Here is a 13738-nt window from a genome sequence, read left to right on the forward strand (position 1 = left end):
TGCTTCTATTGAAGTAAGACTACCCAGAAAATATGGAATCGTGAAACTTCCTGGATCAGATAATTTTTCTGGTATCTTATTCAACAGCACTACAGAACAATTAGCATTCATAGTAACAGCCGAGAGTTCTTCCATTTTCTTTCTATTTGTGATTAGATCTTTCAGAAATTTAGCATATCTAGGCATTCCTGAAATGACATCAATGAAAGGAAGATTTACATTTATTTGCTTAAACATATCCAAAAATTTAGATTGCTCGGCTTCAAGTCTCTCTTTTCTCATTTTACTCGGGTAAGGAAGTGGTGGTTGGTATGGTTTAACATAAGGTTTAGCCTTAACTGTGTTATCTTCATTAACCTTTTCAACTACCGGTTCTGTTTCCTTATCTTGCTCAGGTTGTGGTTCTTGTGGAGTAGGAATAATGTCATCAGAAATTATAGGTATTTCTGGTGGTTTAAGTGTAATACCACTTCTTGTGGTAATGGCTTTAGCTGTTTCATTTCGGGGGTTAGCATTTGTATCACTAGGTAAACTTCCCGCTTTTCTTTCACCTATCAACCTTACTAGGTTGCTTACTTCTTGTTCCAAATTTTGAATAGAAGCTTGTTGATTTCTAAATGCTTGGGCATTTTGTTCATTCGTTTCTTTCTGAGATGTGAAAAAATGAGTTTGAGATTCAACTAACTTTAACATCATATCTTCTAAATTTGGCTTTTTATCATCGGTTTGTGGTGGTTTGTTTTGAAAAATAGGTCTTTGCTGATTGTAAGTATTGTTGGATACTTGTTGATTGCGTGGACCTTGTTGGTTGTTGTATGGAACATTTCGGTTATAATTCTGGTTTTGATTGTAAATTGGTCTTAGCGGTTGATAATTATTCTGATAATTATTTCCAGGCCTTTGGTTTATGTATGAAACATTATCTCTTTGTTCCATTGTTAGTTCAATACTGAGACAATCTTTTGTCAAATGTGGTCCTCTACACTGCTCACAACTAATTCTTATTGAGTGGATATCTTTAGTCATTTTTTCCATTCGTCTCTCGACAGCATCTATCTTTGCAGAAATGGAATCAAAGTCATGGCTAGAATCGGCTCTAGCTGCTTTAGATGATCTAACAATATCTTTTTCTTGGTGCCACTCATGTGAGTGGGAAGCAGTGTTATCAATAATTTTGTAAGCGTCAATTGCGGTTTTCTTCATAATGGAACTACCAGCTGCTATATCGATGTCTTTTCGTGTAGTGATGTCGCATCCTTGGTAGAATATTTGTACTATTTGACAAGTGTCTAAACCATGTTGCGGACATCCTCTGAATAACTTTCCAAATCTTGTCCACGCCTCATATAGAGTTTCATTTGTCTTTTGTGTGAACGTAACAATTTCTCCTTGAAGTCTTACGGCTTTAGATGCCGAAAAGAGTTGTTTAAGAAATTTTTCAACTAAAACGTCCAATGTATCAATCGCCCCTTCAGGTAACGATTCTAACCAATCTTTGGCTTCTCCCTTTAAAGTCCAGGGAAATAACATGAGATATATCTGTTCATCCTCCACTTCTCGGATTTTAAATAGAGTGCGGATCCTATTAAAGGTTCGAAGATGTTCATTTGGATCTTCCTTCGGTGCACCACTAAATTGGCATTGATTAGTTACCATGTGTAGAATTTGTCCTTTGATTTCATAATCTGGCGCATTAATGTCTGGTTGAGTAATTGCGTGACCTTGGCCAATGCGTTTAGCTCGCATTCGGTCTTCCATACTTAGAGGTTCCAGATTTTCCATAATTGAATTTGTTGAATCTGAATCACTAAAGGATTCTGATTTAATGGTTGGTTCCTCGACAATCTCTGTTTGAATGATTGGTGGTTCCGGAGGAAAGATTAGTGGTTCAGGATCTCTGAATTGTCCTTGAATATTCTCCGGATTCTCAATTGTGAGGTCGGGTTCAAAAAATGGATTATCGGAAATTTGAATTGGTGTACTTGGTCGATTGGATGACGATTCTAAAGAAAAATCAACGGCGACAATATTTGCTAGATGTCTTGATCGAGTTACAGGTGGTGAACGTACAAAAGGTGGTGAACGTGTTGCTCGGTGCATTCACTGAATATCCTATTAGTTATAAAAAATAAAAATTATATAAGTTATCAAATTAATAGACTTTTTTGCTTTTGCCCACGTTTCGAATAGCTAATAGATGCAGCAGGGAGCCAGAACCCTTTAAATCGGAAGCTCACAACTCAGCTACTAACAAATCCAACTATTACTACGAAGCAGAAAATTTTGGATGTCTATCAATTTAACCACTTAAAATAATTTTTCGTTGAAATTTAAAGAAATTTTAGATAAGAAATAGAAAATTCTATGTCCTAAAAACTAGAGTGTCGAAAAATAAGAAAGAAAAAGAGTGCGTCAAAAAACGTCGAAAAATAAAAAGTCGAAAAATAAAAATAAGAAAGTAGCGCGTCGAAACTTAAAAAGGAACTAAAAACTAAGAATTAAAAGTTGTGTCTAAAGGTATTAAAGCTTAAAAGAAACTCTATATCCAAAACGGCAATTACTTAAAAAGTACTAAAATATTAAAAACGGCGTCGCAAAATTTTAAAGCACCTAAATCTTAGTCTTAAGAAAAAGCACTTAAGGGATTTTACAGCAAAGCCTAAAAATCTAGAGCTACTATGGCAAAATACTAAGTTTAAAATTAATTACGAACGAAATACAAATATTACGCTAAAATGAATAAAAAGATACAAAATATAAAAATAAACTTAAAGTTGTAAAAAGTACAATTTTTATAAAAATATTATTTTTATATTATTTATTTTATAAAAGTATTAATTTTATAATTTATTAAAACTAATTACACTTAAAAATACAAATAAATTAAAAACTTAAAACAAATAATTAAAAACTAAACCCTAATTAGGGTTTATATTAATAATTAATATTAATTAAAATCCTAATTCGATGCATCTGATGTACCGGGCCTGTCAAATCACTCCAAGCGATCGTATGGAGTGCTAGTTAAGTTTTCATGCGGTCGCATGACCTGCAGATTCGGGCCAAATGCTGGGCTGCTACAGTACCAGGCTGAAAACTTATATATATATGTTTTTTATTTTTTTTTTAAACGTATATTTTTACAAAAATAAAAGCTTAATAAAACTTTAATAAAAATCTTTTTTTTTTAGATAGCGTTTCGCTTCCGGCATTTAAGATTTCCCCGGCAGCGGCGCCAAAAATACTTGATGTTATGCGAGGGGTATATGAAATAGTAGTATTTTTGCAAGGAAAATACTATTAAATACGATACAATTTTACACAAGATATTTATTTATTTATAGAATGGATATACCTAAACCTTGCTACAACACTTATAGGCAGTGTACCTAATCGTACAGTAGTGTAGTTTTTAGTAAGTCCGGTTCGTTCCACAGGGATCTTTAGCCAAGCTTAACGCTATATTTTTAAAAACTATATTTGTAAAAATACAAAAATATATAAGTAATATTATTATTATAAAAAGGGAGTTTTTACCGTTTAATGACCGGTTTGTCGATTTTAAAACTTTAGTAGCAGTTAAAACCTAATGTAAAATATTAAAAATAAATACAACTTAATTTAAAGTGTAAATTAAATAACAATAATTAAAGTGCGATAAATTAAAATGCGAAAGATAAAATTGCGATAATTAAAGAGTATAATTAAATATGAAATAAATAAATTATGCTTATTTAAACTTCCGTAATCATGATGTTCGACGTGTTATTTTTAGTTTATTCCCATGGGTTAATTGTCCTTTGTCCTGGATTATTCGATATGTCCATACGGATTTGTCCATAATAGTCCATCAGTTATAATCATAAAGTGCGAAAGTCTTCATTAAATTATTCTTATTCCCAAAGTCAAATATTCCAACTAATTGGGGATTCGAATTGTAACAAGGTCTTAATACTTTGTTTAATGAATACACCAGGTTATCGACTGCGTGTAGTCCAAGGTTTTACTACTTTGTTAACAATTACACCAATTACCCTTGAATGTAATCCACCCCTGTTTCAACAAGTCTATTAACTATTAATCCAATCCCGTGTCCGGTAAAATGAACAATTATTGGTATTTATAGATATCCCGCCCACCGTACCCAGTCAAGCGTATGTGGTTATATATAAATACGTCAAATTATAAGTCTATATATTAAATCAAAGAGTTATCAATTAGTAATATAAAACCCATTAATAGCCCATAGTCTAATTTCCACAAGTATCGTTCTTTTGTCCAAACCCCAATTATGGTCCAAAGCCCAATTACCCAATTTTAATATTTAGCACAACATCACGATTACTTCGGCATTAAATAAGCATAATAATAATTTAGCTACGAGACATTAAATTAAAAAGTTGAACATAACTTACAGTGATTAAAAATAGCGTAGCGTTACACGGACAGAATTTTGACTTACACCCTTACAACATTCGCTAACATACCCTTATTATTAGAATTAAAATTAAAATAAAAGTATAATATAGGAATGTGGCCCTCCACTGTATACCATGCGATCACATGGAAAATGTACTTCCAGGCCATGCGATTGCATGGCCACTTTTTCCAGCTCATATGAGCTTGTTTCTATCTTGCCGACGGTTTTAAATATAATATATAATATGTAAATAATTTTAAGAATTATTTAAATATTATATTATATTTATGTGCATAGTTGACTTGTAATTTTTAGTCCGTTGCGTCGAGCGTTGAGAGTTGACTTTGGTCCCGGTTCTGGATTTTCGAACGTCCTTTCGTACAATTTAATATCTTGTATTTTGCGTTTCGCGTCTTGTACTCTTGTAATTTTGAGACGTTTCTCATCAATAATTGGAACCACTTTGATTGTATTTTGTACTTTTGAGCTTTTTGGTCGTTTGCGTCTTCAAATCGTCGAATCTGTCTTTTGTCTTCACCTTTTATTATTTAAACGAATATCACTTGTAAATAGAACAATTGCAACTAAAATCTTGTCTTTCTTGAGGGATAATGCTATGAAATATATGTTTGTTTTTAGCATTATCACCATCAAAAACCGTTATCCACTGCCGAGAATTGACGACTTATTTGATCAACTACAAGGCTCGTCGGTTTATTCGAAAATCGATTTACGTTCTGGATATCATCAAATGCGTGTAAAGGAGGATGATATTCCAAAAACTGCTTTTAGGACGCGTTATGGTCATTACGAGTTTATGGTTATGCCGTTTGGATTGACTAACGCACCAGCTGTGTTCATGGACCTTATGAACCGAGTGTGTGGGCCATATCTTGACAAGTTTGTCATTGTTTTCATCGATGACATACTTATTTACTCAAAGAATGATCAAGAGCACGAAGAACATTTGAGAAAAGTGCTAGAAGTATTGAGGAAAGAAAAACTGTACGCTAAGTTTTCAAAGTGTGCATTTTGATTGGAAGAAGTTCAATTCCTCGGTCACATAGTGAACAAAGAAGGTATCCAGGTGGACCCGGCAAAGATCGAAACCGTTGAAAAGTGGGAAATCCCAAAAACTCCGAAGCATATACGTCAATTTTTAGGATTGGCTGGTTACTACAGAAGATTCATCCAAGATTTCTCCAAAATAGCAAAACCCTTGACTGCATTAATGCATAAAGGGAAGAAATTTGAATGGAATGATGAACAAGAGAAGGCGTTTCAGTTATTGAAGAAAAAGCTAACTACGACACCTATATTGTCATTGCCTGAAGGGAATGATGATTTTGTGATTTATTGTAACTCGTCAAACTAAGGTCTCGGTTGTGTATTAATGCAACGAACGAAGGTGATTGCTTATGTGTCTAGACAATTGAAGATTCACGAGCAAAATTATACAACTCACGATTTGGAATTGGGTGCTGTTGTTTTTGCATTAAAGGCTTGGAGGAATTATTTATATGGGGTCAAAAGTATTATATATACCAACCACAAAAGTCTCCAACATATATTTAATCAGAAGCAACTGAATATGAGACAACACAGGTGGATTGAACTGTTGAATGATTATGATATTGAGATTCGATACCACCCGGGGAAGGCGAATGTGGTAGCCGACGCTTTGAGTAGAAATGACAGAGAGCCTATACGGGTAAAAGCTATGAATATAATTATTCGTACTAACCTTACTACTCAAATAAAGGAGGCGCAACAGGGAGTTGTAAAAGAAGGAAAGTTGAAGAATGAGATACCCAAAGGATCAGAGAAACATCTTAATATTCGGGAAGACGGAACCCGATATAGGACTGATAGAATTTGGGTACCAAGGTTTGGAGATGTGAGAGAAATGGTACTTAAAGAAGCACATAAAACCATATATTCAATACATTCTAGAGCGGGGAAGATGTATAAAGATCTCAAGAAACACTTTTGGTGGCCGGGTATGAAAGCCGATATTGCTAAATATGTAGGAGAATGTTTGACGTGTTCTAAGGTCAAAGCTGAACATCAGAAACCATCAGGTCTACTACAACAACCTGAAATCCCGGAATGGAAATGGGAAAACATTACCATGGATTTCATTACTAAATTGCCAAGGACTGCAAATAGTTATGATACTATTTGGGTAATAGTTGATCGTCTCACCAAGTCAGCACACTTCCTGCCAATGAGAGAAGATGATAAAATGGAGAAGTTGGCGCGATTGTATTTGAAGGAGGTTGTCTCCAGACATGGAATACCCGTCTCTATTATCTCTGATATTGATGGTAGATTTGTTTCAAGGTTCTGGCAGACGTTGCAACAAGCATTGGGGACTCGTCTAGACATGAGTACTGCCTATCATCCACTTACTGATGGGCAGAGCGAAAGGACGATACAAACGCTTGAAGACATGCTACGAGCATGTGTTATTGATTTCGGAAACAGTTGGGATCAACACCTACCGTTAGCAGAATTTTCCTACAACAATAGTTATCATTCTAGTATTGAGATGGTGCCGTTTGAGGCACTTTATGGTAGAAAGTGCAGGTCTCTGATTTGTTGGAATGGAGTGGGGGATAGACAGATTACGGGTCCGGAGATAATACAAGAAACTACCGAGAAAATCATCCATATTCAACAACGATTGAAAACCGCCCAGAGTCGACAAAAGAGCTACGCGGACAGTAAAAGAAAAGATATAGAGTTTGAAATTGGAGAAATGGACATGCTTAAGGTTTCACCTTGGAAAGGCGTTGTTCGATTTGGTAAACGGGGGAAACTAAATCCAAGGTACATTGGACCATTCAAGATTATAGATCGTGTCGGACCAGTAGCTTACCAATTGGAGCTACCTCAACAACTCGCGGCTGTACATAACACTTTCCACGTCTTGAATTTGAAGAAATGTTTTTCTAAAGAAGATCTCACTATTCCGTTGGACGAAATCCAAATCAATGAAAAACTTCAATTCATTGAAGAACCCGTCGAAATAATGGATCGTGAGGTTAAGAGACTTAAACAAAACAAGATACCGATTGTTAAGGTTCGATGGAATGCTCGTAGAGGATCTGAGTTCACCTGGGAGCATGAAGATTAGATGAAGAAGAAATACCCTCATCTATTTCCAGAAGATTCGTCAACACCTTCAACAGCTTAAAATTTCGGGACGAAATTTATTTAACGGGTAGGTACTGTAGTAACTTGAACTTTTCCATGTTTATATATATTAATTAAGATTGATATTTACATGACTAAATGTTTCCAACATGTTAAGCAATCAAACTTGTTAAGACTTGATTAAATGAAATAAGTTTCATATAGACAATTGATCACCCAAGTTGACCGGCGATTCACGAACGTTACAAAATTGTTAAAACTACATGTTGTGGTATATATAGACATATATATATGGTTGACATGAGATTATGATGAGTAAGTATCTCACTAAGTATATTAACAATGTGTGATATACAGAAGAAATGAGATTACTAAGTTAAGAAACTCAAAATGATATATATAACGATTATCGTTATGATAACGTCTACTAAATACATATGTATCATATTAAGATATTGATACACTATATTTAACATGATAAAATGATATTTAAATATATCATTAAGTGTGTTAACAATGAACTACATATGTAAAAACAAGACTACTAACTCAAGAATTACGAAACGAGACTTATATGTAACGATTATCGTTGTAACAATATTTTAATGTATGTATCATATTAAGAGATATTCATACATCATAATATCATGATAATATAATAATTTAACATCTCATTTGATATAATAAACATTGGGTTAACAACATTAATTGAGATCATTAACTTAAAGGTTTCAAAACAACACTTACATGTAACGACTAACGAAGACTTAACGAATCCATTAGAATGTATATACATGTTGTGTTTTGATATATATTCTTACACTTTTGAAAGACTTCAAGACACATATCAAAGTACTTCTACTTAACAAAAATTCTTACAATTACATCCTCGTTCAGTTTCATCAACAATTCTACTCGTATGCACCCGTATTCGTACTCGTACAATACTCAGCTTTTAGATGTATGTACTATTGGTATATACACTCCAATTATCAGCTCTTAGTAGCCCATGTGAGTCACCTAACACATGTGGGAACCATCATTTGGAAACTAGCATGAAATATCTCATAAAATTACAAAAATATTAGTAATCATTCATGACTTATTTACATGAAAACAAAATTACATATCCTTTATATCTAATCCATATACCAACGACCAAAAACACCTACAAACACTTTCATTCTTCAATTTTCTTTATCTAATTGATCTCTCTCAAGTTCCATCTTCAAGTTCTAAGTGTTCTTCATAAATTCCATAAGTATAGTTTCCTAAAAATCAAGAATACTTCTAAGTTTGCAAGTCTACTTCCAAGCTTTCTAATCCATTCCAAGTAATCATATAAGATCAAGGAACCTTTGTTATTTACAGTAGGTTATATTTCTAAATTCAAGGTAATATTCATATTTAAACTTTGATTCAATTTCTACAACTATAACAATCTTATTTCGAGTGAAAATCTTACTTGAACTGTTTTCGTGTCATGATTCTGCTTCAAGAACTTTCGAGCCATCCAAGGATCCTTTGAAGCTAGATCCATTTTTCTCATTTCCAGTAGTTTTATCCAGAAAACTTGAGGTAGTAATGATGTCCATAACATCATTTGATTCATACATATAAAGCTATCTTATTCGAAGGTTTAAACTTGTAATCACTAGAACATAGTTTAATTAATTCTAAACTTGTTCGCAAAAAAAAGTTAATCCTTCTAACTTGACTTTTAAAATCAACTAAACACATGTTCTATATCTATATGATATGCTAACTTAATGATTTAAAACCTGGAAACACGATGAACACCATAAAATCGGATATGCGCCGTCGTAGTGAAACCGGGGGCTGTTTTGGTTTGGATATTAAAACCTATGATAAACTTTGATTTAAAATTTGTTCTTCTGGGAAAATAATTTTTCATATGAACATGAAACTATATCCAAAAATTTGTTGGGATTTAACAAGTTACATAATACTTATAATCATTCAAGAAATAAGATTTGCGGAAGCGTATAAATTTCCATTTTAAAACTTGTAAATCTTTAACCATTTAAAGTTAAATCCCAAATAGGATCAAGTTGTGAAACATACTTACAAACTAAGAGTTGGTTTAGAGATTATACCTCCTCAAGCTAGTTGAGGGTTGTTTTCAAAGTTGCAAGATGATGATGAAGATGATGATGAATGCAAGCCTCAAAGTGATGAAACCTCAAGAGATTATACCCCAAACTTGACACCAACACCTTGTACAATGGTTAGGATTTTTTGACACTTGAAAATAAGCTTCCAAATAAGCTTAAGAACTCCCTCTTGGACAGCAGAAAAATCAGCCAGAATTCAGCAAAAGGAGCTAAATTTCACTTGCTATTTTTTGTGTATTTTATGTATCACTTGAGTCAAGCCTTGGTAAACTAGTTAGGCATGTTCCTTAGGAGTTGTGTCAACTTTAAAGTAACCAAAATAAGCATGGGGTGTCTCCTTGGAGTCCTAAAATCTGCACACTTATAATGTTTAATAATAATACTTGTAAGTTTATAAAAGTTTATAAACTTGTTATAAACTTATGTATTATTTTGTTACTTATATATTTTATAAAACCTTTTATAAAATATAACACAATATAATTATTTAAACCCATAAACAATTATATATAAATTATCCAAATAATTTATCTCAAGTGATAATATTTTAGAAACCCGATTTTCTAAAATCTATGTGTCGCGTATTTGTTTAATGATCCAATCGTTAAGATCAAATACGTATAAGGTGTTGGTAAGCTTGTTATTGGGTATGACCAGACTTGGACCAAAACATATTAGCCACGTTAATTTGATATGTCTCTCGGGCATACGAAAAACCTTCAAACTCCCACTTGCACGAGAAACATAAGAAATTAATGCAAGTGACGGATACCACCTAACGACCGTCCATCACCCCCAATATGTTATGACTTAGTGCCATTCAATAACATCATCCCTTTTGAGTTCCCATCTCGAATATGATTAGGTGAATCTTTTCATTATATCCTTTCATCCTAGATGTCATGTTAAATCCAAGAGACATAGATTGATCACTATCTTCTAGATTTAACTTTATCAGGCCTTAAACATCTGACTCTCAACGAATAAGAGGGACAAATTCCATCTTGACTATATATGTCCTAGATATACACTATGCATTATACCTGAGCTCTTCCTTATGAACTACCATATTTCAGAATAGCGAAGGAAAGAATCAAGGCACAATACTTAGTGAATATCCGAACACAATATGTATCTCAGGTCAGAGGATACGATGATATTCGCCTTTACTCAAGATTACATGTGATCAACCACAAAGGCTCCATTTAATGAATCTTGAGGGCGGGTCTTCCAATATTTGTATCCTACAAATATCTATGAACCTTGGTTGCAACCTTGCCCCACATTCATCCCGTGAATGTATACCAATCCAAGTTCACAATAGTCTAAACCTCACACTTGTTCCCACAAATGTGATCGACTACGGAATTTAGAACAATTACTTATTCATGGATAAAATATGCAAAATAGGAACATTACTCAAAATAAATTAATTCCATAATTATATTAATGAGTTTGAACAATTTCGTTCGGTTACAATACTTAAAACAGATCATGACCAATCACTAGAATATCGAAGCCCTAATGCACTAACATGCCCTTGATGTTTTGCACCATGTAAGAGTTTCGCGAGTGGATCCGCTATATTAAGATCTGTGTGAACTTTGCGAATACATATCTTTCCCTTTTCAACTTCATCCCTTATGTAGTTGAATCTCCGCTCAATGTGATGGGTCTTTTGTTGAGCACGAGGTTCCTTTATTTGAGCAATCGCACCCTCGTTGTCACAAAACATCTCAAGAGGGTCCTGAATGGAAGGGACTACTCCTAAGTCGTCGATGAATTTCTTCATCCATGCAGCTTCCTGCGCTGCCAATGAGGCGGCAATGTACTCCGACTCTGTAGTGGATAATGCAACAACATCCTGTTTTGAACTCTTCCAAGAGACCGCACCTCCATTTAACGTGAAGACATAACCGGATTGTGATCGAGAATAATCTCGATCAGTTTGGAAACTCGCGTCCACGTAACCTTTTACAGCGAGTTCCTCCTCACCACACCCATATATTAGAAACATATCCTCAGTCCTCCTAAGGTATTTCAATATACTTTTAACAGCAATCCAATGACTGTTTCCTAGGTTATTCTGGTATCTACTTGTCAAGCTTAGAGCGCATGACACATCCGGTCTAGTGCATATCATTGCATACATGATTGACCCAATAGCAGACGCATATGGGACATTCTTCATTCTTTCATGTTCATCTTTCGTGGTGGGGCACTGAGATGAACTAAGGAGCGTTCCTCTTTGAATAGGTACCAAACCTTTCTTAGAGTTCTCCATCTTGAACCTTTTCAAGACCTTTTCAATGTATGCACTTTGATTCAAACCTATCAGTTTCTTGGATCTATCCCTGTAGATCCCAATCCCCAAAACGTATTGTGCTTCTCCAAGATCCTTAATGGAGAAGCATTTACTTAGCCAAGTTTTAACACCTTGCATTGCCGGAATATCGTTTCCAAATAACAATATATCATCCACATATAGTACAAGGAACATGATAGTGCTCCCACTAGCTTTCTTGTATACACAAGCTTCATCACCATTTTTAATGAAGCCAAATTTCTTGGCCTCCTCATTAAATCGATGATTCCACATTCTAGATGCTTGTTTCAATCCATAGATTGACTTCTTTAACTTGCATACCTTTTTAGGATATTTCAGATCAACAAAACCTTCAGGCTTAAACCATATAGACATCTTCCTCAAGATGTCCATTTAGGAAAGCAGTCTTGACATCCATTTGCCATATTTCATAATCATAATGAGCAGCAATGGCAAGTAATATACTAATAGACTTTAGCATTGCCACAGGCGAAAAAGTTTCATCATAGTCAACCCCTTGAGTTTGAGTGAAACCTTTTGCTACAAGTCTAGCTTTATATGTATCCAAGTTTCCATGTATGTCGGTTTTCATTTTGAAAAGCCATTTACAATCAACTAGCCTTGAGCCAGCAGGTTGTGTAACAAGTTTCCAAACTTGGTTGTCATACATGGATTGCATCTCAGCGTTCATGGCTTCCTACCATTTATCTTTATCAATCCTTGATAAAGCATCTTGGTAGTTTATTGGTTCATCCAAATCAACCACATAGCAACCATCCATGAGAAACCCATATCTCTCAGGAGGATTACTAATCCTACCAGATCTGCGAACGTCTTGTGTATTTTGATCATCCATTTGATCACTCTCAACATTTTTATGTTGAGTGCTAGTGTCAACCAATTGTGTATCATCTACTTGATCTTGATCCTCTTCAAGATCTATCTTTCTTTCACTATTTCCTTCCATTAGGAACTTAGTTTCAAGGAATTCAGCCTTTCGAGCAACAAATACATTCTGCTCGGATGGATCATAGAAATAATATCCCATATCATCCTTGGGATATCCTATGAAGATACACTTCGTGGATCGAGCATTCAACTTATTAGGGACGTAACGCTTAGGGTAAGCTTCACATCCCCATACCTTTAAGTATGATAGAGATGGAGGTTTTCCAAACCACATCTCATGAGCAGTTCGTTCCACTTTCTTGGTTGGGGCCATATTTAAAATACGAGTCGCGGAGCATAGACAATAACCCCAAAATGATAGAGGCAACGAGCTTCTAGCCATCATAGATCGAACCATATCCATTAGGGTTCGGTTCCTCCTTTCGGAAACTCCATTAAGTTGGCGTGTTCCAGGAGGAGTGAGTTGCGAGATAATCCCACAACTTTTAAGATGATCTTGGAAAGCATCGCTTAGGTATTCACCTCCTCTATCGGTACGAAGTACCTTGATTGTCTTATTGAGTTGATTTTGTACTTCGTTGTGATATTCCTTGAATGCTTCAAAAGTTTCGTCCTTGTGTCTTAATAAGTAGACATATCCGAAACAACTAAAGTCATCAATGAAAGTAACGAAGTATCTTTCACCATACCTAGTTATAGGCTTAAAGGTTCTACATACATCAGAGTGTATTAATCCTAATAAGTCCTTAGCCCTTTCATAGGTCCCTTTGAAAGGTGCTTTAGTCATTT

At 34.6% G+C, this 13738-nt stretch overlaps 1 non-coding gene across 1 annotated transcript; it reads left to right on the plus strand.

The window, feature by feature from the left end:
- The first annotated feature begins 1291 nt into the window (after positions 1-1291).
- On the plus strand, positions 1292-1398 carry LOC139894963 (small nucleolar RNA R71). Its single transcript, XR_011775436.1, has one exon. It is a non-coding gene; the product is annotated as a small nucleolar RNA R71 (small nucleolar RNA).
- The last annotated feature ends 12340 nt before the right edge of the window (positions 1399-13738 follow it).

The sequence above is a fragment of the Rutidosis leptorrhynchoides genome, chromosome 2 (genome assembly GCF_046630445.1).
Source record: "Rutidosis leptorrhynchoides isolate AG116_Rl617_1_P2 chromosome 2, CSIRO_AGI_Rlap_v1, whole genome shotgun sequence".
NCBI classification, from domain to species: domain Eukaryota; kingdom Viridiplantae; phylum Streptophyta; class Magnoliopsida; order Asterales; family Asteraceae; genus Rutidosis; species Rutidosis leptorrhynchoides.